Below are 26015 nucleotides of genomic sequence, written 5' to 3' on the forward strand. Positions count from 1 at the left end.
ATATGAAATATCTAGATAGGCAAGTTCAGAGAGACAGAAAGTGGAGTAGAGGTTCCCAGTGGCTGGGAGAAGAGGTGGATGGGAGATATTGTCTTATGTTTATAGTTTCTTTTTGGGGTGATGGAAAAGATTTGGAAACACAGAGCAGTGATGGTTGCACAACAGTGTGAATGTAATTAATACACTGAATTGTACAATGAAAATGATTAAAATGACATATTTTTTGTCATATATATTTTATCACAATAAAAAATGTTTAACCCCCCCAAAAAAATACATTACCATATTTATATCTCTAGAACTTGCAAAGAGTCAATTTCTGTGAGGAAATCCATCATTTTTAGAAGTTAAATAATCATTAAATAATATATATATAACTTTGAGATCTTGATTTTTTTTTCCCAAAAACTAAAAGTTAAAGTAGCCTTGGAAATTCTCCTTGTTTTCCTGCACTGAGGAAATGAATAAATCATCTCTATTTGATATTATTAATTGATTGTTAACAATTTTCCCTGCTTTTAAGGAGTGCCAAAAAAAAAGAGAAAAACAATGAGTTTAATATAATGGATATACATTTTAAACTTCCATAGAATAAAATAACTCAAATTAAGAAGGAAAAACAGTCTAGAATACTTTACTGTAATGTCTGAAATATTTTTGTAACTTGGGACCTTTACTATTTGGTTCCATTCTATTTTCCAGCCTCATCTCCCATTACTTTCCAATATACATCTTTGGTTTTTGTTTTGTTTTTTTCTTAATCTCATTAAACATTTTTCCAGACCTAAAAATATGCCTTGGCTTTGCCATGTGCTCCTCCTTTCCCTTCCTGGAAAACTCCTATTCATCCTTCAAACTCCATTTCACCATCATTGCCCCCACCCTGCACAGTGCAGTTAGTTATGCTATCTACTGCATTTTGTTCCTTTCTTTATAATGGCACCTAACACATTGCATTGTAATTTATTTGCTTACACATCTCTGCGTATTTGAATATAAGCTTCGTGAAGCTAAGGGCTGTCACTTCTGTATTTCTGTATCCCAACATATACCTGCCACACACAGTGGCACTTTCGTGACCTCTGACCTTATCTCTGACCATTCTCTTGGTGTTTCAAGGTCTATACTAAGAGAGTACTCTGGTTCTTAAATGAGTTCTGAGGTAGTTTTTATGTTTATATTAACTATAATATAGTACCTTAGTTCTACTATAATCTTCTGACCAATGATCAATAAATATATGCTTTGGACCAACTTTTGGGTCACACAAAAGGAAAAACCTGTAAGTAAACTGACTTGGATTTTACAGGGACTCGAAGCTAAAAGCAATCTTGCTAGGTCCTCTGTTCTTTCCATTTTTCCCTCTCCTGTCTATATTCATGCAGAGCTTCCAATAAACTGTTCCAGAAGATGAGAAACAATTTCTCTTAAAGAAAAATAGATCCAGGTTTTATAAAGCCTAGTGACTGAACGTTTCTCCCTCCTCTAAACGCCTTAGGCTGCCACCTAAGCCTGTGCTGGTGGGCTTCCCCACCATGTTCCCACAGCCAGCCTTTCTGCTAACAGGGCCTTCAGGTAGTTCAACACTTTCACAAACTTGTGTTCTAGGTCTATTTTCTCTATGATGAACTTTCTTTGATCTGCCAAAGGACTTTAATATGTAAAGTCACAATTTACATCCATTGGTGACTTCTAGGTAGGCAATAAATATTACCACTGGGACTAATGAAAACAAAAAGCCTGCAGAAGCAAAAGTGCCACAGAAACCTATGGAGGACAAAGACTGACACAATAAAGTTGGGCATGAGTAACCCACATGGAAACAAATACACATCATAAGTACATCAGAGCAGGTGCAGGAAATGATTCAATGCGCGATTAGCCACGGGTAGAACAGAGACGAGTAAAGGGAAGGATAAACTACAAATCGAGAAATACACATAGGTCACAATACATGACAGGATAGAATAAGTTCAAGTTAATTACAAATCTAACCATAATTCATGCCTACTATAATATCTTATTTTTTAATTGGTTTTATTTCCCAATGTTTATGACTCTCTACTGAGCTATCCTTTAAATTACTTTTCTGAAGCCCAGATGTGCATATTATATTTTCATATTATTTCAGAATTTTAAGTCAAATATTGATAATGTAACTGAACTTTGTATTTTACATCTTAAAAAATACTATGTGTCAGGCTTCCCTGGTGGTGTAGTGCTTAAGAATTCGCCTGCCAATGCAGGGGACACGGGTTCAAGCCCTGGTCGGGGAAGATACCACATGCCCCGGAGCAACTAAGCCCATGCACCACAACTGCTGAGTCTGCGCTCTAGAGCCCGCGAGTCATGACTACTGAGCCCTCATGCTGCAACTACTGAAGCCCGTGCACCTAGAGCCCGTGCTCCGCAACAAGAGAAGCTGCTGCAAGCCTCCACACCACAACGAAGAGTGTTCCCTGCTTGCTGCAACTAGAGAAAGCCCGCATGCAGCAACGAAGGCCCAATGAAGCCAAAAATAAATAAATAAATAATAAATAAATAAATAAATTTATTTATTTAAAAAAATAGAAGTACCACATGTCTGTTTTGAACTCGCACTCATCCTTCCAGAATCAATTCAAACATCACCTCCTCTGGGATACCTTCTACAGCAATCACTCCATCCCACCCAACACTGAGGTAGCCTCTACTCTAAGGGCTTATAAGCCTCCCTGAATATTCTTCTTTCATCAACTTTACCAGATTGAGAAGTCTCTGCTTACTCTCTAACCCTCGTGAGACTGTGATCTTCTTGAGAAAAGCAACTTTGTCTTTTATATCTGTACTGAACAATTTTAGGCAATAAAAACTCAATAATGTATCAGTGAATAAAAAGTTTAAAAGTTATTTATACTAAATAAAATCATTTTTGAAAAATATAGAAGAGTTATGGGTTCATTTAGAAATACACTGGAGCTACAGCTTCGATGGCCCTTGTGAATTAAAAGAAAAAGCCTTAAGATCTGTCCACTCCTGGAATTCTACTCTATGAATATTTAAAAGCTAATACACAAGATATGCCTACACCAGCAAAATGAATAAACCAACAATGCTGATCTGTTATTTCAGTCACCTTGAGATTCTCACATCACCTGCATCAGTGGTCATTTTTATAGATTGTACAAACTGCAAAATTCAAACTAATGGTCCTTTCCAGTGTCCAGATAGATTCAGTCATGTAGGTAATGAAAAGAGCATTACAAGATTACAGTTCTTGCTCATCTAATCCTTACAATCCAAAGTATTTTAAGCTGGTTATTTAAACACTGTGAGTCTATATTTCTTTTTTTTTTTAACATCTTTATTGGAGTATAATTGCTCAGTCTATATTTCTTGTCCAAAAGGGGGCTAATAATATCTTTTCTATCTTTCTCAAAGTCTCATTGATGAGCTCAAGTGGCATAAGGATTTAGAAATACTTTGTAAAGTACTATAAAGACACAGTTATTCTTAATCACAGAACTTTATTTTAGCAGCACAGAATGATTATATGTCAAAATCATTATAATACAAAAGGATGTGTTGTATATATCTTCTAAATAAAACTAGCATCTTGCTTAGCAATTTTATGTAAGCAACTACAGAAAGAGGGCTTTTTATCCCATTACTTAAAAATAATCACCTGAGGGAAAAAAGTAAATAACTATTTTGAACATCCAAAATCTAAGAATATCTCCATAATCATCCACACGGGATTCTACTTGATGACACAACAATCCTCTAGTTCTAAAACAACAGTCCTAAATATATTCAATTATGGATTGATAATGTTTAGTTTTCATTTTTAAAAATAGCCTTATTTTTAATACCATTTCTCCAAAGACAATTTTCAGTTGTTGCTTGAATACAGCAATAATAATCACTCTCTTACCATAGCAGAGGAAGCAAGCTATTTACCAAAAATTCATGCTGTCCTTTCACAGAGAAGTGTTGTTTTTGGAAAATGGCCACCCACTGTTAACCTCATCTTCCCACTCCTTTTGCATTTGGTTAGACTGTAAGACAGATTATGGAACCCAAGTAGAAGAAATACACACCCCTCTCAGATAAAAGTCCACAATTCTCCACATTTCATTTCCTCAGTTGGTCAACCCCGAGAGACACCTCAGAAGCCCAATGTTACAAGAAGCAGAGTTTTTAATCAACCTGAGTCTCTAAACAGACCTGTATAAACCCAAGTCCCTGACAATTGTGTGCAGAATATATAAGAACCTCAACCCACAAAACACCATCATCACACTAGACTTTATGTGAACAAAAACTAAGCTTCTTTTGTGCTAAGACATGAAATTTCAGGCTTGTATGTTATAGTGACCATCAACCATAACTCTTGTATCACCTAAATTTAGCATAAAATCTAAATATCTTTTTTTAACATCTGTATTGTGTATAATTGCTTTACAATGGTGTTAGTTTCTGCCGTATAACAAAGTGAATCAGTTATACATATACATATATCCCCATATCTCCTCCCTCTTGCATCTCCCTCCCACCCTCCCTACCCCACCCCTCTAGGTGTTCACAAAGCACCAAGCTGATCCCCCTGTGCTATGTGGCTGCTTCCCACTGGCTATTTTATATTTGGTAGTGTATATATGTCCATGCCACTCTCTCACTTCATCCCAGCTTCCCATTCCCACTCCCCATGTCCTCAAGTCCATTCTCTATGTCTGCATCTTTATTCCTGTCCTGCCCCTAGGTTCTTCAGAACCATTGTGGGGTTTTTCTGTTTCTTTGTTTGTTTAGATTCCATATGTGTTAGTATATGGTATTTGTTTTTCTCTTTCTGACTTACTTCACTCTGTATGACAGTCTCTAGATCCATCCACCTGGCTACAAATAACTCAATTTCGTTTCTTTTTATGGCTGAGTAATATCCATTAGAGATACATTTTCAGAAAAAAGTAACCTGAATGACTTGCTTATTTATACCAGATATATAAATATTTTACATACTTGCTATTGGCTAGTTTCTTTAATGAGACTGAGATTTCTTATTTCCTAAGCAACACTGTCACTATAAATCAATACATATATGTTATGGTTTTGAAGTTCAATGCCCACATGATTTTGTTTCGCTCAGAGGGCCTTATAGATTACATGGTGGGAAGAAAACATTGTAACCCCCCTTTCCCACTCCTTATACCCATCAGTGATGGAACTGATTTGTGCTTCTGAAAGAAGATGGAGTTGAGGACAAGATGCAAGTCACTTGTGTAATCTAACTGCAGAACTAACTAGGAAATTATAGAGAAATGCACTGTCCTGTCCAATGGAGCTGAGGGCATGTATCAGAGAGTAACTCACACTACTTGTGCCCAAGCTGCCCAGACATGTTTCCATCTTTGAGACTCAGACAGATCTTGTAGTTTTAAGCAGGACCACTTTCACAAAGATGGCTCAAAATTTATAGCAGAATTTATATGATATTTTAAGAAACATAACAATGAACTCTAAATATAAAAAATTTAAAGAGAGAGCTAGGAATAAATTACCAAGGCATTCTGTCTGGTAATAGTCATAAGATGCAAAGTATATTGAGTCAGAATATTTAAACCACTTTTTCTCTCCTCTCTTGTATAATATTCTCAACTGAAGCAATTATCCACAACAGAGGAATCCACTCATTGTATTTCAAATACTGAAGCTGAATTGGTTTTGTAAACAGTCCAATGGATAAAATGAAAGGGTAAATTGTGCACTAAAACTAAACATGTTTCATTAAGTTTTAATAATCATGGCATTTCATCATTAATAATAGTATAAAATTAATTATTAAATAAATAAAATGTATAGCCATTAAAAAATCTGAATATAAATGTAATCCTGCAGAAATAAGAAGTAATGTATTCTTGTACCAAATGAAGCTGAATTATTGTACACATTTGCTGCATATTTAAATGCAAAATGTAGATCATGCAAATCCAAAACCAAGTTAGTACAAAATGTAAAATTTCTGTACATTACAGATTTTCATGTATTATTTATTCAGCAAATATTTATCATGTACTTAGAAGGTGCAGCCACTTACTAACTGCTGGGAATATAAGTAGGATCAAGTTATTTTACAGGGTGTAACATGGAAAAGCGTAGAATGTAATGATTGAGTTTACTTAAGTAGAAAAGATTTCCTTAAAGAAATAGCATCTAATCTGAGACTTGACAGATGATTGGCCAGTTTTGCTTGTTATTAATAAATAATTTTTCATCATCATTAAAAGCACTTATCATTTATCATGTAAAACCATCTGAAGTCTAAACCAACAGCTATTATGTGTTCTCCACTAGTGATTTAAATAATCTAGTCAACCATCAAAACACCTTGACTGTAAAGCAGAAGAGCAAGATTCTGCTAAGAATAGTTGCCATGACAGCAAAAACTTCCCCAAGAATTGTCAATGAGAATAAAATTTTTACATTAAAAAATAGATCTTTCTTTCTATTAAATATTCAGCTTCTTATTACTTTATTACTAAATGGTCCTTAATGTAATGCTGCTAGGATAGAGATAGTTGAATTAGTGATTAACTCAATTAAATGGAAGCCAGCTTTATTAATTTGGAAAAAAAATGTCCAGTCATTGTAGCAGGGCATCAAAGACTGTTATCCTGGAGTGGAATCATGTTCCTTAAAGGAACTAATGACTATTTAGAAATATACTCCTTTTAAACTTAAAAGCAATCATCATACGTAGGAGTTTCCCGCTGATACCAGTTCACACTGAGCTTAAAAATCTAAAGTGGTGGTCTTCCCTGGTGGTGCAGTGGTTGAGAGTTTGCCTGCCGATGCAAGGGACACGGGTTCGTGCCCCAGTCCGGGAAGATCCCACGTGCCGCAGAGCGGCTGGGCCCGTGAGCCATGGCCACTGAGCCTGCACGTCCGGAGCCTGTGCTCCACAATGGGAGAGGCCACAACAGTGAGAGACCCGCGTACTGCAAAAAAGAAAAAAAAAAATCTAAAGTGGTAAGTGGAACTAGATATACACAGTAAAAATATTAACAGGCCTAATTAAAAGACAGTCTGAGTTGGTGAAAACTCTATATTATAGTATTTTTAAAAAGAAATTCAACTTCTTTAAAATACACAAGATAATAGATTTCTGGATTCTGATAATAATAATATATATTCTGTAAGTAATACCTTTGAAGTGCTTGAAAACAGTTTGTTCATGTATTTTATAGATTTAAATTTTCCCATACAATTTTGTTTATACTGTCAATGTGTTGATAGTGGATCAATGCAGAGGTTACCACACTGTCCCTAATGGGCCTTCCTGTGTCTTTTTTCTCTGCCATCCTCTCCCTCCCCATGCCTGCTATTTCCTACCTACAGCATCCCTGGTCTCACTTTCTCCCACATCTCCCTTTGTCTTTCTGTCCTAGGGAGATGGATTCCAAATACAAAGGTGTAAAAAAGAATACAAAATCAGTGGGTTACTTGCCCACTAACCAACAGGTGACAGGGCACAAACAGGAAAACTAGTAAGCAGGTGAAGCCAGCTACAGATGTAACGGATTTATTTCCAAGTAGCAGGATTTCTTGCCTTCCATTTGAACAGTTTCTAATGGCCTTTCATATACATATGCTAATTCCAGGCTTGAACATTTTAACCTGTTTAAGAGTATAGTCATGAAGTTGGTTTTCCTGTGTAGCTTAGTCACTCACAACTGTAATCGCCTAAAAATTGGTCATGGCTTGAAGGTTCCTTTAAAAGCTAAAAACAGAGTTATCATATGATCTAGCAATACCACTTCTGAGCATATATCCAGAAGAGATGAAAACTCTAATTCGAAAAGATACATGCACCCTAATGTTCATATCAGCGCTATTTACAATCGTCAAGACATGGAAGCAACCTAAATATCCACCAACAGATAAATGGATAAAGAAGATGTGGTATATATATACACAGTGGAATATTAGCCATAAAAAGGAATGAACTAATGCCATTTGAAGTAACAAGGATGGGCCAAGAGATTATCATACTATGTGCATTAAGTCAGACAGAGAAAGACAAATATATATATATATATATATATATATATATATATATATACATATATATATATATATATAACTGAATCACTTTGCTGTACACCTGCAACATTGTAAATCAAATATACTTCCATTTTAAGAAAATTAAAAATAAAATAATAAAAATAAATAAAAAAATAAATTGGTCATGGCTCAATTTAGAAAGTGACCTTTCAATTTGATTAGAACCTAAGGTTTATAGATAGTAGAGTCTATATCCATTATTTTGGGTATATTTTCTCAAAACGATATGGGAAGGAGGCCTTCCAAAATGTGCACTTAGTAAGCAAAACTGTTTTTCCATCAAACAATTTAAAAGGCTTTCCAGGGCTTTTATACTTTATACTGATTTTTAAAGTCTTCTACTGATAAAGAATAACAATGGAAAACATAACCATTAGGGGTTGACTGTGAAATGACAGACTGCTCTAACAATAAAACCAATTCTACCTTAATAAACCACACACAAATCTCTTCCTCAGGAGAGCAATAGCAACTGTTTTGCTCTGGAGATCATCTTAAAGCCTAGCTAACCATGTGTCAAGTCCATCATGCTCTGAGGTCACAAAGGACCACAGCCAGATTAGCTAGAACTGCAGCTGCCAGAAGCAAGACATTAAGAATGTCAGGGTTGGGCTTCCCTGGTGGCGCAGTGGTTGGGAGTCCGCCTGCCGATGCAGGGGACATGGGTTCGTGTCCCGGTCCGGGAATATCCCACATGTCACAGAGCAGCTGGGCCCATGAGCCATGGCCGCTGAGACTGTGCATCCAGAGCCTGTGCTCTGCAACGGGAGAGGCCACAACAGTGAGAGGCCCGCATACCGAAAAAAAAAAAAAAAAAAAAAGAATGTCAGGGTGACAACTGGCTCTCCTCTCTTAAATGAATGGTTAAAATTGCTTTCTGTTATCATCTTTGATTACGTTTGAATATTTTTTGCTTTAGTTCTTGTGTAGGTTCCACCTGTTTTACTATGAGAATTTTAGGAGGAAATGAGCCTTCTCTAGGTTTTAATTTCTAATTTTTAGAAAATAAATGGGTTATATGAAATATTCTGTGACTTTCCATCTTTGAAACTCTCCTCTAAGATTCTCTAATTTGGGAATGAGCAATTTTACTTGTATATTAAACTATGAGTTTGAGAAGAAAGCAGCTTACTATTTTGCATTATTTTTATATGAATGGCTAACCCTAAAATACACTCTGGCAGTTATTTCTTCTAAGTGCTTCAATGTTCCTTTTTGAACTTTGTTTAGAATACTTATGGGTAAACATTGCTAGGTACTGTGCAGTAGAGGTTTGACAATCAGCCTACCTAGGAGGCTCCAAATTTTGGTCCACTACTTACCAGTCAATTGACCTTGAGTGTTTTGCCCAGTTTTTCTTAACCTCAGTTTCTTCATCTTTAAAATGGCAATAACAATGGTATACCATAGTACTGATAAGAAGAATCAATAAGATGAGGCACATAGAATGTTTTGTATAATGCCTAGCACATGTGAATTGTTCAATAATTGCACTTACATGTTTTTACATTTCTTTTCTCTACTAGGTTGTAACTAGACAGAGAACATTGGTAGCTACCTCTTGATGTGTCACCCTAGACACCCAGTCTAGAAACCTGTTTACACCCAGTCTATACCTGTTGATCTCACCTCCTTAATATTTCTTGAATTCTTCTTCCCATCCCTGACTACCAATGTGCCCACTGAAGAAATCCCCATCTATCCCCTGGATGATAATAGCATTCTTATATGTCTCCCTGACTAGACAGCTGCCAAAGTGACTTTTCTATAATACAAATATGGCCATCCTTTCCTCTCTTGATCAAAACTCCACTGCCTAAAGGACAACGTAGCTTGGCTTTTAAGGCTCTCAAAAAATATGGTGCCTGATCAGCTCTTTGCATACCAGGCTTTAGAAAAAAAACCATAGAATGATCTCATGGAGAGCATCAGGGAAGGTTTAATCAATAAGGTAGAAAGAGAATCAGAACAGTATACTGTTCTATAACAAACATCAATAGTATTCCTCCTTTCTCAGAAAGATAGGAATACTGCTCTATAAATTTAGTAATAAAACAGCTAAAGAAACCATAGCAGGAAAGGCTCATACCTGGGTATTTTTCTATTCTGACAAGAAAGAGGAAAATGTCTATCTACCACAAAATTAATAAACTTTTGAAAGACAAAAGAAATCAGTGCTGATAACTCTATGAGGTTTAAGCTTAATTTTAGAAAAAAAAATCATAATTCATCTGGGTCCAGCCTATGCCTCGGACAAGCTGTAACCACTAAATCATTAGTAACATAGTGCTTCACTTGACCTTATTTCCCCAGACACCACTGCCACTACTGACCAGCAGCATCCAACATGCTGAGAGAATAATGTCATAAAAAATCCTCAGCAACTCTGCCTTCTGGAATTGCTGCTCCTGCCAGTGACGTCACAGCTTGTCAGCTCAATATGCCACTGGCATATGGGTTCACTTCAAGTGGTGCTAATAAATAGCATCAGGCCATCCAGATGCACTCCATTTTGAGATCACATTACAAAGCTGCATGAAGTCCTGGGCAAGGCAGGAGGACTGATGCTATTTTACTGTCTCTTTAGCATCATTATATACTTGAAAAGGAAAAGAAATCATGAGAAAAATATGAACATAATCATCTAACAACTCACTGTAGTTTACAAACTTCTTTCTTACATGCTTTACAGGAGATAGATAAAGCCAATATGATTCTAATTTTAAAGATAAGTAAACTGGAGTTAAATTGAGTTTCCCAAGGCCACTCAATAAGATGTGGCCCTCATGTCTTCTGTCTTCATATTTTCTGTATGTATTGCATGAGCAGAATCAGATAGACCAGGCCTCGGTGGTGTCTGCTTCTTATGCAGGCATATTCAATACAGGGGAGCAGGGTCCCTCTTGAGGAGCTTGGACTTGGACTATTGTTCTCCGTAATAGCATGGATGGCCAGATGCTGGCTTTGGTTCAGTAGCCAGTTGTAAAAAGTGAACAACACTTGCATAGAAGCAAAGTAGAAAGCAGCCCTCCTTGGGGACAGCTTGAACTCAATAAGTAGCTCCATTAGTTTAAGGCTGGAGATATGCACAGGGATACAGATAGAACTCACAAAGGCACTGTTTCTTTCTACCTTTACTAATTGCATCTAACTTCTTTCAGTTGTTACTGGTTAATAGGACTGCACAGATGGTCCTTAGAATTGAAGGGACATTAAAGGTTCATTTCTCCCATATGCCTGTTCTTAAACAGAACCACCCTTAACACCATATCAGATTTTTTTGTTGTATTTCCTTAAAATTGTTTCCTAATTATAAAAGTCACATAAGCTCATTGAAAAGATTTTGAATTATACAGAAAATTATCAAGAAAAAATTAAAATCACCTACAATTCAATACTCTAGATATGGCCGTTACTACATTTTGATGTGTTTCCATTCAATTTTTTACATGTATGTTTCTATCGTTTTCAGAATTAATTTTATTATATCCTGCTTTTTTTCTCTTAACATTATATGAGCGAAGCTTGATTATATGATGAGAATCTTCCTATTAAATATTCTTGAAAAGTATTAATTTAAATGGCTGCACTTTTCTCTCATATGGATACACCAAAATATGTTTACCCTTGTTTCTACAGTTCAACAGTCAAGCTTACTTTGTTATTGATAAAGAATGCTGCAATGATCATCCATTTACAGAAATGGTTGTTCAAGTTTCTGATTATTTTCTTAGACAATCCTAGAGAGGGAATTACTAGCTGAAGGAGCATTAAGATTTTATGACTTTTGGGCACTCGGCGGCGACCACTGCGCAGCTTCCTCTGCAGCCATGTCTGACAAACCCGATATGGCTGAGATTGAGAAATTCGATGTCGAAACTGAAGAAAACAGAAACGAAAGAGAAAAATTCACTGCCTTCACAAGAAAGTCGCAGCTATTGAACAGGAGAAGCAAGCAGGCAAGTCGTAATGAGGCGTGTGCCGCCAATATGCACTGTACATTCCATGAGCATTGCCTTCTTATTTTACTTCTTTTAGCTGTTTAACTTTGTAATATGCAAAGAGGTTGGATAAAGTTTAAATGACTGTGCTCCCTCTTTTCACATCAAAGAATGGAGAACTACTGACAACGAAGGCCGCACCTGCCTCCCATCTGCCTGTCTGGCTGGCAGGGAAGGAAAAGAACTTGCATGTTGGTGAAGGAGGAGGCTGGGTGGGACGACAGTGAAATCTAGAGTAAAGAGCAAGCTGGTCCAAAGTGTCCTGCAGGCTGTAAAATTCAGTTTAATCAGAGTGCCATTTTTTGTTGTTGTTGTTGTTCAAATGATTTTAATTATTGGAATGCATAATTTTTTTAATATGCAAATAAAAAGTTTTAAAACCTGAAAAAAAAAGATTTTATGACTTTTAATACAACTTATTTTTTACTACAACTATGACTTTTTTTGTTTTCAAGAAAGCTCCAGCAACATATGAGGGACGCTTTACATTCATCAGCTTTAAATATGTTCTATATTTGTTTGAGTTTGCTAATCCAAGAGTTTGTGAATATTCCTGAAATGTATTTTCTTTTTAAAGACATTCAGAGAATGAGATTTGACATCCTCCCTTGACATAACCCTGCATGACTGATTGAAGATAAACTGGCTTTGAATATAACAAAGTTTAAAATGTTACAGACACTTGTTGTTGTTGTTTGATGCAGAATAAAATTAGGAACAAGAGATAAAGTAGGCCGGAGACCAGACCAGAGGCCGAACTCGGGATCCGACAAGATGGCCGGGCTGCCCCGCAGGATTATCAAGGAAACCCAGTGTTTGCTGGCAGGACCAGTTCCGGCATTAAAGCAGAACCAGATGAGAGCAACGCCCGTTATTTTCATGTGGTCATTGCTGGCCCTCAGGTATTCCCCCCTTTGAGGGAGGGACTTTTATACTTGAACTTTTCCTTCCAGAAGAATACCCAATGGCAGCCCCTAAAGTATGTTTCATGACCAAAATGTATCATCCTAATGTAGACAAGTTGGGAAGAATATGTTTAGATATTTTGAAGGATAAGTGGTCCCCAGCACTGCAGATCTGCGCAGTCCTGCTGTCGATCCAGGCTTTGTTAAGTGCTCCCAACCCAGATGACCCATCAGCAAATGATGTAGTGGAGCAGTGGAAGACCAACGAAGCCCAAGCCATAGAAACAGCTAGATCATGGACTAGGCTATATGCCACGAATAATATTTAAATCTATCCAATCATCAAGTGTACATCACTTCTCCTGTTCTGCCAAGGCTTCTTCCTTTTTTGTTTGCATTTAATGGACACAGTCTTAGAAACATTACAGAATAAAAGCCCAGACATCTTCAGTCCTTTGGTGATTAAATGCACAGTAGCAAATCTATGTCTTGTCCTGATTCACTGTTGTAAAGCATGAGCAGAGGCTAGAAATATCATCTGGATTGGTGCAAAATGTTTAAAAGCAGTGGCCCTTCTCTGCTTTTATTCATTTCCCCCATCAGGGTTTAAGTATAAAGCACTAGGAATGAAGGTAGTTGTCAGGGTTAGCTGCAGGGGTGTGGGTGTTTTTCTTTATTTTATTATTTTTTTTTTAGTGGTGGGGGGGAAGGTAGTTTTACTTTAATTTTTTGGGCTCCTTACCCCCTTTTTATGGTGATCTAATTGCATTGGTTAAAAGCAGGTAACCAGTTCTTTAGAATATGCTCTCTAGCCAAGTCTAACTTTATTTAGACACTGTAGATGGACAAGCTTGATTGTTTGAACCAAAATGGGAACATTACACAAACATCACAGCCCTCACTAATAACACTGTGACTTTGCTGTCAAGTGTAGAATCCTCCCTTCAATTAAAAGCTTGTGACCACTTTGTATGGCTTGTCTGGAAACTTCTGTAAAACTTATATTTTAGTAAAATATTTTTTGTTATTCTACTTTGCCTCTGTACAGTTTATTTTACTGTGTTTATTTCATTTTTCCCAACGTGACAATCGTATTTAAAAATTAAAACTGATGGAACATTCTATTTTGGTCTTCACCGTCTGACAAATTGAATGGTGAGAGATAGATTTTGCCAGTCTCTTTTCACTGATGCAAATTTGTATTAAGATATATCACTGAATGGAGTATTTATAAGCTGGCCCTGAGCATGTCTAAAGCATCAGTATGTGACATTTTTTAACTCCTAGAAATTTGAAATAAATGTGTTTGTATTGTCTGATTAGTTAGACGATCATAGAGTCACAGCACAGCACACTTGTGACTGGCTTTGTGTGGGACTTTCACATGTGCCACATTTGTGTCTGGCATTTGCATTATGACCTTGCTCTTATTTCTTGTCTCAAAACTTCATGTGTGAACACTGGTGTGTATTATTAGGAAACACCAATCTGATAATCACTTGGGGTTTGCTGAGGCATTTATGAGTCTTTCTTACAGACCTGCTGAGCAAATCTCAAGCAGCCAGCTTGCATAAGTGTCATCAGAAAGGTTTCTCCCTTAGAAGGCATCATATCTTCAGTTAATGATTCTTACTGTCATCCCTCTAATATTAGCTACGGGAGCTCCTTTTATTCTTTAATTTGATAATCAGCTCTTTTTTCTGCATTGACAGAGTTCCTCCCCCACAAAACTGTTCTTTCCTACCATTCCATATCTAATTCCTGATTCTTGTTGTTTTTAAGACATAAATGCAGTCAGTCATAAGTATGTAAATGTTAACCTGTGGGTTGGAACCTTTGTCTCTTTCAGTTTAAGGTAATGTATATTGTAGCCCATCTGAATTTTCCCCACTCTTATTCTTGTAACTTCTGGAGTTTCTTCAGAATGTGGTGTATTTTATTGTGCTCCTATGTAAGATGAAGCATTATCTATTAAAATTACATTTTCAACATAAAAAAAGATAAAGTGATACAGAACATGAAGGTAATTTTGATCATACTACATCTCAAATAAAAGGTTTCTTCGTGTCTTAAGTAACGTAAATCAAGTACATTGTTCCCCCTTACTGTCAAAAAGGTATTTCAAATTTGTCAACCTGAGTATTTTATCTCTTCTATCTTCTTCTGTAATACAAAAGGTCTTAGCTCCATTTTATATGGGAATGCAATAAAGTCATTGACTAGTCACAGTTGTAAAAGTTCACTGATAAATTATGGAGGAGAAATGATACAAACTCCCCACTTTCTAAGATAAAACCTGACATTGACCCATGCAGCAGATTGTCAACAGGACAACTGTTATCTAATATTTCTCAGCCTAGTGAATGACCTCAAAATGGATAGGAACATCCGTTCCTATTTTCTTATTTTCTTTTTTCTTTTTTCTCCTTCCCTCCTTTCCATCTACAATGGTAAGTATGTATGGAAAACAACAACAACAACAACAACAACAACAAAAAATTTCTAGCCCAGTAAAGTCAGATACTAATTATAAATTTCTTACAAAAAAATGTACTGAACTATTTCCTACAAAAATGCAACATGATCAATAATCAACTATAATGGATTGTACATTTCAATGCTTAGAATATGAAATTCTACAGTGAATAAAAAAATCATTTTCTAATATCATCTCCTTCAGAAAGCTTGCATGATCAAGTGGATTAATCTACAGTTTACTAAGCTTAGGTAATAGCCTGACAATTAGGTTTTAGCTAATACTGATACTGGAAGAAAGTTATCAATTCCTAAGAATATAATGCCTACAGCAATGTTTTTTCAAAATGTAGTATTCTTAGATCCAATAAAAGAATCTCCTGGAATATTTGTTTCAATGCAGATTCCTGAGCCATTTCCAAGTTACTGAATCAGAATCTCAGTAGAAAGGAATGTCTTAATAATTATTTGTGAATATACAGCCTTTTCTTGAATCAGAGGCACTGTTGGAAAATAGCCATTCATAAAATATTCTGCCATTTAGCAAAATCTCTCTGAATCACTATTTACAGTTATGTGTTAACTTCAGATTAAAGAGGTAAATAATGCTTAAGCATCTATGCTAGACCCTCTCCCTATGTACATCAGGTCTATTCTGGCATCCAGGTTTCCATGTATGAAGTTTCACAGGCCCCTGTCTTTCTTTCCCATCTGCCATATGCCACCAAACCCACATGTAGTAGGATGGCAGTGGTATAGTATAGTGGATTATAATGGGTTTTCAGAGGTGATTTTGAGGACATCTATTTGAAAAGCAAACACAATATTATCAAGGTCTAAAGTAAAAAGATCTTCATTCAGGACATGAGGATTGGAACTGAAGAGGAATACCTCTGAAAGTCACATGAATTTAAATGTATTAATCATGCTTAAGGAAATTATCATATGGGAAAATAAGGTGTGATAGATATTTTTAAAATCTGATAAAAAGACACAATTATTGCCTATCAATATTATATATTGTTCTCATTCACAGTCAAGTATAATTTAATTTATTGAAACATGTGCTTACTTCTCTACTGTCCTCAGTTGATTATAACTGTATAGTTGAAATAGTAATTTAGATACAAAAGTAGTATTTCTCAGACTTTAGTGTATATACAAAAATCTTTCTAAAATGCAGATTTTGATTCTTAGGTCTGGGGTGGGGCCCAAGATCCTATATTTCTAACAAACTACAGATAATATGAATGCTGGTGATCTGAGGACCACACACTGTGAATAGCAAGGTGCATTTTTACAACCATTTTTAATTGAAGTATAGTTAATTTACACTGTTGTCTAAAGTACATTTTTAAATCTATACCTACTGCACCATACATAAGGCACTTTTAACTTTGTGGTTTTAGGAGTAATGTTAAGAGCATGAGAAAAAAAAGTTGTTGAAATATCCCACCATTTCATAAATGTATCTGGACTCTTACTAGCTAGCCAAAAATTACAAATCCATGGTACTTTTCATAATAGCAGTCAACCCCATACTACTTTTCTCAAAATATGCATTAGCTACTCAGTGTTCACAGAGCTGGCCCCATTCTTTCTCATCTTTGACTTTGACTCTCTTCCTGGACACCCAACTCTGCCAGTCAAAATTTTACACATTTAAAGTCCATTGAAATATTACCTCCTTCATGAAATTTTTCCTGATGGCCTCAATAGAATGTAATTTTTCCTCCTTCCAAATTCTCATACTTATCAAATAGACAAATGATATAAACACTGTCCTTTGAACATCTACTTGGACTTGGCCATCTACCTTTTCACTTCCTTTAGACCAGTTGTTCTTTCTCAAATCCAGTGGCACATTATGCATATGAGGAGACATATGACAGAAACTGAGGCCACAAGCCTCACCTAAGACTAATTAAATCACAGTTTCTGGGTAGTGAGACCCAGGCATCAGAATTGTTTTAAATTTCTGGGATTCATGGCACCACAGTTGAGAATCACCATCTTAGATAGTAGGCTCTCCAAAGGGTTGCACTAGGTCTTAGGCATAAGCATTTATAATAGTATACTCAATTCAACTCAATAAATATTTACTAGGGGCCTTGAACACTTAATAGTAGGCACTTAATAAATACACATCAAATTGAACATTTAAATTTGTCATAGTTGAACACTGGGAAGAAAAGGAAAGCACATTAATCAAACATTTTAATTCTTCACAACACATTCTTAGGTGATAGACTATCAAAACAGACAAAATCCTTTGTATAAAAAAATTTTGAAATTACTGATCTATTCCTCAACTCCTCTGCCATCACATGTTCACTCTGTAGATTAAGATTTTCCATAAGACTGCGTCCAATTTACTCTTCTTTTTTCAGAAAAGCACTTTTCTCCTCTCTTCAAGTTGAATACATATTACAAATCATTAATGGAATTTGCAGCAGCAACCATACTGGAAATAATCAGCTGACATCCAAGGTAGGGCACACTTTTTGCTGCTGTCAAACAAAATTAATCACAAATTTCCAGCATGCTGAGTAGAGGCGGCCTGGGCTCCATCAGATGAGGTGTTTCTACAGCCTGGCAGCCGTCGATGACCAGCAGGAGAGCCAAGCTGTTTTCAGAAAACACTGCAATGGGTTTCTGTATCTTCTCTTCTTTTCTTTCTTCTTTTCAATTCCTAAGGGAGAATCTCCTGGCAATGTACCCAGGAGATTCCAATGCCATGGAAACAAGGAAGTGGAGTGTTTGAAAACCTGGATGTAGGAAAGAATGCCATTCTCCTTGCTTTGTTCTACCTCTGCGTTATAGTCTTTTGCAGAGGACTCGGGGAATTATTTAAATAATTCAGGCTGAGTCCTAGTTTCACCTGAGTTATACAGATGATCCAGGTATACTAGGTTGCCCTGGACATATTACCCAGATATACCTATTCTAGTATTCTTCAGTATTATTTAGTAGAGATCTAAGTTGTATATGCTCAATCAACAATGAGTTAACTTACTCATTATTTAAAAAATAGGGCTTCCCTGGTGGTGACGTGGTTGAGAGTCCGCCTGCCAATGCAGGGGATGCGGGTTCGTGCCCCGGTCCAGGAAGATCCCACATGCCACAGAGCGGCTGGGCCCATGAGCCATGGCCGCTGAGCCTGCGCATCTGGAGCCTATGCTCCACAACGGAAGGGGCCACAACAGTGAGAGGCCCGCGTACCGCAAAAAAATAAATAAACTGCCAGGTATCGTGCAAAACTCCAAGAATCGACACAGTGGAGAAAATAGGCAGGTCTACGAACAGTACATTTCAATTGTCATAAATTGTATAACAGAGTTTGAATAGGGACACTCTAATATTTTTAATTACAGCACCCAATAAACAATAGACATGTACTTTGGGAGCTAGAAAGGAAGGACAGCAAAAAAATTTTTCTTGAAGTAACTGGTTTTTTTAAGAAAAAAGAAAGAACAATCAGAGTCTTCATGGTAATTTCTTACACTTACATTTTGGTTGAGTGTTGACTAAGGCATTGTTATTGCCTAAACAACCTCCCTATACAACTCTCTGAGGTGATCTCACACCCCATGCCCCCCAGTACCTCTAAGGAAATAATCTTCTAATTTTGAGAATACCTCATGCTTACTTTATTTGAACATTACAAAGGCCAGTCTAGCAAGAAGACTGACACTTGAACACCTGGATAGACTGGCACTTGAACTCTGCAGCATTCATAATACAGTTTTCCGGTACTTCCCTGGTGGTCCAGTGGTTAAGAATTCGTCTTGCAATGCAGGGGACGCTGGTTTGATCCCTGGTCAGGGAACTAAGTTCCCACATGCCGCGGGGCAACTAAGCCCATGCACTGTAACTACTGAGCCCGCACGCCACAGCTGGAGAGAAGCATGTGCACCGTGATGAAGACCCCAGGCGCCGCAACTAAGACCCGATGCAGCCAAAAAGTAAATACATATTTAAAAAAAAAAAAAACACACAGTTTTCCCCCAGAAATTCAACTGTCTATGTTGCTTGAGTTTGCTTGTTATATGACTCCATACAACTGAATCTCTGATTCATTCCTGCCTGCTAGAGATGCCCTAGACAGAGGATCTGGTTTGAGCACATAAAGACTGTTACAGAAGCTGTGTCTTATTGGCCTTCTTTCTCATACTAAGTAACCCTTAGGTTATCATGAAGCCAGAGCCCCCTCCTACTTATATCAATAGGATGATGGTAAAAGTGTTGGTAAAAGTGGGGGGTTAGTTGGTAAATGCCTCCTCAAGGTACTTGTCTTTCTGTCTGATCTCTTTGGCTGTACAGTGCTGATTTTATTAAAAAGACAAGGGGTAAGGTGTACCGCTATCTAAGCCTAGACCAGATTATAAAGCTATTATGGCAACAAAAAGGAAGCAGTTAATCCTACCAGGGGTTCGGGTAGTGAGTAGGGAAGAGTAAATATATTAGTGGATCAAGGAAAGAGGAAGCCTGGTTAAGGAGAAGGTGGATTTAAATTTGGAAGGAGGTTTTCTGGCAGCCAAGGTAGGTTACAGTCCAGGTAAGGTACAAGATATGAAATATACGGAGATGTTCACAAAGTCCTGCCTGAGCCCTTGGTCTGAATAGTGAACTGTACTATGCATTTCTTTTTTCTTTTTTTTTTTTTTTTTTGCGGTACGCGGGCCTCTCACTGTTGTGGCCTCTCCCGTTGCAGAGCACAGGTTCCAGACGCGCAGGGTCAGCAGCCATGGCTCATGGGCCCAGCCGCTCCGCGGCATGTGGGATCTTCGCGGACCGGGGCACAAACCCGTGTCCCCTGCATCGGCAGGCAGACTCTCAACCGCTGCACCACTAGGGAAGCCCTGTACTATGCATTTCTATAGCACTCTTTAAAAATATGTAGCATGGCCTTCATCGCAGTGAACTGTAAATGCTGTTTATTATCTAGCCTACCACCCTGTCAGCTGACTGACGTTGGAAATCATGCTATTGTATCTGCCAGTCCCTGTCTCTAATCTGAGTGAAAAGACATCAGGCCTAAGCTTCTGTCAGCTCCTATTTCATTTAGGCTTTATTTTTAAGTAAATGTGAGGCAATTAAGACGTACAATATACATGAGAAGCAGTCATTATTTTAGGACTATGGGATGGTTGTCATCTCAATTTAAAGTGGACTCAGTCTTATTCTTAGGGCTTTCTCCTGTCTATTATTTCTTTCTAAAAAAAATCTAACTAGACATTCTTGGCTATCACTTCTCTGGGGTGTGATAGTGTCCTTTATCCATCACCATTACTGTCATCAAAACTGGATGTTATGATAGGTACCAAGGGTTTACTAAGCAAGTAAATATAAGCATTTCATATGTCCCAAGGGCTTATTGTCTTATACAGAAAAGACCAAGGCAGAATGGAAGGTTAATGACATATGCCATAAATTAATTAGTATGTAAGGGTTTTCAAGAGACTCAGTGCATTCAATGGCAGCAGCGAGTAAAGTCGGGAAAGTTACACAAGGGAATGAGGGCACGGGATCTCTATTCAAGGACATGTAGTACAGTCTGACTGAGTAGGAATGGTTGCTGCAGAAGAAAATAAAGAGTGTTTAATTGGTTGATTTTGAAATTGTAGTGATAGACTTACAGGGCAAATAAATATTCTGTCTTTCAGACAAATGCAGTGCTTTCCTGATATAGCAAAACCAAGCAATTCAAGTAACTGCATTTTTGCTGGAATTCAAACTCAGAGTCACTAAGTTTAGTTGGAATCAGATGAAAAAATTCAAACAGTGGCAATGCGATTTGTACTGATTAGTCCCAGAGTAAAAGATGCCAAGTACTCATGTGCTTAGAGAATCAGCACTACACTTCTAATTAGAACTCACAATTTCATGAACTCTAGTGATGCCGAGACTTTTATTTATTTATTTATTTATTTTGCGGTATGCGGGCCTCTCACTGTTGTGGCCTCTCCCGTTGCAGAGCACAGGCTCCGGACGCGCAGGCTCAACGACCATGGCTCACAGGCCCAGCCGCTCCACAGCATATGGGATCTCCCAGACCGGGGCACGAACCCGCGTCCCCTGCATCGGCAGGCGGACTCTCAACCACTGCGCCACCAGGGAAGCCCATGCCGAGACTTTTAAAATAACAAAGTGACAATGTTTGCATTCTAGGAATAGAGCTCAGTAGAGGACAAAGGAAAGCAGATCTGCTTTGTCTAGCAGAAGGGAAAGCATTCCACGACAAGAGAAATGAATAATAGTACATTTTAATTTGGAGAATATAAAATGTCTCTCTGAGCAGAAAGGCATGGAGAGGAGAATTTATGTGCCAATCCTCAGCAGTGTCCACCCAGGATGAAGAACAAAATAGACAAGTGGTGTAAAGACTGACATGTGGGCTGACCCTTGACACAAGAGGGTCATACGAAGCCACAATATTGACCAGAACATCCAGCTGGGATTGACCAGAACATCCAGCTGGGCTTGGGATAAGATGGGTTAGATTATTCCGGTCAAGTGTCAATACAGAGGGAGATAATACCAATTTACAGCACAGTGTAAAGCTATAAAGGCCCCACACCTAGAAAACAAGATGAAAGGGAGGAGGAGGTTACCAGAGTCAAACAGAAGAGAGAACTCTGGCAGTAGCACTGCAGGTAGAATACTCATGCATCCTTGAGGGAGGCCAGAGAAGGAGGAATGAATAGGGACTGTGGTAAAGGTAGAAGTGATGAGTTACAGGAACACACTGGATATTCAGTATGAGAAAGAACAATGAGCCACATGCAGTCCCCAAGGTTAAAGAGAAACATTACCCTTTAATGGAAAAGTTTAGCATAAACGATGATGCAATAAAGAGATGAGCAGCTCTTTCTTGTCCTATTTAGTTTCATTCGGTAGCAAAATACTCCGTTTGAGATATCATATAGTTGTGTCAAAGGCCAGATGCATTATCTGACTTTTAAAAGACTGATTACAATAGGGAAGTCTCATGAACCTATGTGGATCTTTGATTGTGTTATCCCTTCTCTTACTAAGTACATCTTCTCCTCTCCCAGCCTTCCTGAGGCATGTAGCTGTTGCTAATCGTCCACTGTAGCCCGTGCTGGAGACCTGGATGACAGCCTGCTCTAATTTGGCTTATTTGATGGCTTGTGCCAATAAATTCTAAAATTCGGCTCTCCAGGTGGCAAGGCTGTTTTGTAACAAATTGCTGGCTAATTAGGGCATAAATGTTCTTTTCTTCATTTCTCCCTGACCTTGCTGATTACATGCCCAGCATCCTCCCTCCCTCCTTGTTCTACAGTATCCCCTGCGATCTGTTCACATCGCTTATTCCTTCTAGGACTTTGATCTTCATTTCCAACTTTCTTAATCTGTTGGATCTGATATCACTTACTTGATTTTATATCTTTTCAGTGTTTCCCTAAATCTAGAGTGGTACTTTATTATTTATTTATTATAAAATTGCCTACATTTTAGGACTCTTAGCCATGTCATTATTCTCTTGGTGACAAATATACAATCATATGAGTCATTTCTGATCATTCTCTCGATGCTCATTTGATATCAAACTCTAATCTGAAATCTGGGAAATACATGCACGTGCTTCTCTAGGCACTTTTCTAATCCATTACTAAAATAGTATATTTTTATTTGCTTTTCATCATATGTTATCAAGTTAAAATTTTCCAAAGTTTTTAGGGGATGCCTATTTGTATGACATTCACAATACAGCAACTGGTAGAAGCAAACCAGGGTAACACAAGTTTAAAGGACTTCCAGCGACCTCTAGTTTGCAAATTATTTTAAAATAACAAAGTAAATATTCTTATAATAATTTCCATCACCACTTACATGTGACACATCCAGTATATACATAACTAATTGCCTCAATTTTGTGTATCTTTACAATTCTTTCATTGTGTAAGAGAAATTCACAATGAAGGCAGGAAAAGCTTAAAGATTTTTTATCAGCTAGTCATAGGCAATTAATAGCAGATTTTTTTTTTGCAAAGACGTGGCTATAAAGTTCAGATCTTTCCAACACTCCGGAGAAAACTGAAGAAAAATATCACAGAAAGAGATGATTTATTTTGGGTTTCTTTGGGAATAGTTGCCCAAATCACCTCTTTAACTTGTGATCTTTAATGATCTCTTTAATTTAGGAATAACTGCCCAAATGATATACTTAATGCCCCAACTGTACAGACTCATAACAGTATGCTTAGAAAATCAACTAGCATTACTCAGTGGCCCCAAAGACACAATGACTGTGTGACCAATGGACAGGAGAACAAGCTTGGTCCACCTAACCAGGGAGAAACATGTGACCAGTTAACTTATTTTCACTGTGGCCATGCAGCCTGGGTGAAAAACCAGGCAACTTTAGACTCATGGTTTGGGTTAGCATATGCAAAGGGCAGCCTTAGAGGAATACGTGTTAGAATCTAAGCCTGGCACTCTTATGTGGGGAAATCATACCTGGAGGCAAAGATGAGCATGTACTCTTTCCCAGCTCTCCTAGGAGCTCTTCTATCTCCTTTTGTTGTTTCTATCCTAACAATTTCTTTCTTAGCCTTTCTTGTAACTACAGGTGTCGCTCCAAGACTGTCCTCTATCTATGAGTGATTTCATTACTTCTCATGATTTCAACCTCACCACACTGATGGTTCTTAAAATTATACCTGTCCTGATCTTTCCCCCAAGTATCACACATCAAATGTTTGTTGGACTTTTCCCTCTGCATGTTCCACAGGCACCATGAGCCCTACAGGTGAAAATCGGAACCCAGCCCCTTTCCCTCTGAACCTGCTCCTCTGCTATTAGCTCTGTCAGTTGCTAGTACCAACAGCCACCAAATCACCAGAATTGGACACCTAGGAGTCACTTTTCACTCTTACTCTTCCCCCACTTCACCTCACCACTAAGTCCACTCAGTGGCTTAATCAGACTCATTTACCTTTATCTGTCCCTTCCTCTCCACAGCTACCACCACTACATCTTAGTTTATTCCAAGATCACATCTCCCAAGTTTTATAGCTCCCTAAATAAACTCTGTCTCTAGGCTTTCCCATTCTCTGCAGTCTCCACAGTGATGGAAAAAATAAATCTGGTCATGTCACCCCACTGCTTAAAGCCTTTTAAAGTCTCCTCTTTAAATATACAACATACAGTCCAAGCTCACTACCATGAGGCACAATAGCTTTACTTCTGCCTCATGTATCATATGCTCTACTTGCTTTTCATTTTGTAATCTAGCAACAGAAAACCTACATGATGCTCACTATTGCCAAGGCTTATTCTATGCACTTTACATATATTAACTCACGTAATTCTCACGGAAACTCTATTAGGCAGGTTCTGTAATTATCTCAGTTTTTACATATGAGGAAACCGAGACTCAGAGAAGCTAAATTATTTGTCCAAGCTTACACACCTCGCACACGTCAGAGCCACTGTCCCATTCCAGACTCCAACCTCAGCCCCAATATGCCCTCCTTTCCAGGGTGTGCAGGCCTGTTTTCACTTCCCCATGACATGAGTCATGCTCTAACTTCTGTCAGAAATGCTTCTGTTGCACCTGTGCCTGGATCACTCCTACTTATCCTTTAAAGCTCAGCTCAGTCATCAGAACTTGCAGGAGTTCTTGTCCGGTCTTTTCTGTGCTCTTGTACTAGACTATGCACATTTCCATCATGTCAGTTATCATGTAATAAAATAATCATCTATTAAATGAGGGAGACATATTCCTGGGCCTCAAGGAATTAGTATTCTGTATTTTGCACCACACAATGTCCTGCCATTAAGAAGCATTCAATAAATGTGTGTTGAGAGAAGAATTAATAATACATGGATGAATAAAGAATACCCCCACTAGTAACCAAGACCCTTTCTTAATAAGAGTACCAAAACAACGGAATTTTAAGCACTCACAGAATGGGTCCAGTAGCCCCTAGAGTCAGCTTACAAAAACTGTAAGAGGCCTAAGTGTGTGTGTGCGTGTGTGTGTGTGTGTCTTGTGGGGGGAGGACAACATGAATCAAGGTAGGAAGAGATTAAAAATTGAAGCTACACAGACTGTTCAGTAAAACCAGCACCTTTATAAGATGGATATATGTTAATGGTTCAACAAATCCATATACAGTTTCCTAATAATGCTTTGATTTTGGCTACCTTTTCAGTTTGTTTTAAAGTTCTAATTTTAAAAGGTCTTAAAGTATCATAGGGCTTCCCTGGTGGCGCAGTGGTTGAGAGACTGCCTGCCGATGCAGAGGACATGGGTTCGTGCCCCAGTCCGGGAAGATCCCACATGCCACAGAGCGGCTAGGCCCGTGAGCCATGGCCACTGAGCCTGCACGTCTGGAGCCTGTGTTCCGCAACGGGAGAGACCACAACAGTGAGAGGCCCACGTACCGAAAAAAAAAAAAAAAAGTATCATAAAATATATACCTGGACCCGGCGGACACCAGAGTCATGACTCCAGCAAAGTAGCCCCCCTTTTACACATCCCAGCCGAAAAACAGCCCTAGAT

General features: G+C 37.9%; 1 protein-coding gene and 2 pseudogenes across 26 annotated transcripts in view; 2 read left to right on the forward strand and 1 right to left on the reverse strand.

The window, feature by feature from the left end:
• The window catches only part of ANK2 (ankyrin 2), a 710377-nt gene that overhangs the window by 315655 nt on the left and 368707 nt on the right, over positions 1-26015 (reverse strand). The gene's annotated exons all lie outside the window — the stretch shown is intronic.
• Positions 11770-12488, forward strand: LOC309797327 (thymosin beta-4-like; annotated as a pseudogene). The gene has a single exon. The product of its transcript is annotated as a thymosin beta-4-like (transcript).
• Positions 12841-13337, forward strand: LOC309798622 (ubiquitin-conjugating enzyme E2 N-like; annotated as a pseudogene). Its single transcript has one exon. The product of its transcript is annotated as a ubiquitin-conjugating enzyme E2 N-like (transcript).

The sequence above is a fragment of the Mesoplodon mirus genome (assembly GCF_964341445.2).
Source record: "Mesoplodon mirus genome assembly, chromosome: 2".
In the NCBI taxonomy this organism is placed as follows: Eukaryota; Metazoa; Chordata; class Mammalia; order Artiodactyla; family Ziphiidae; genus Mesoplodon; species Mesoplodon mirus.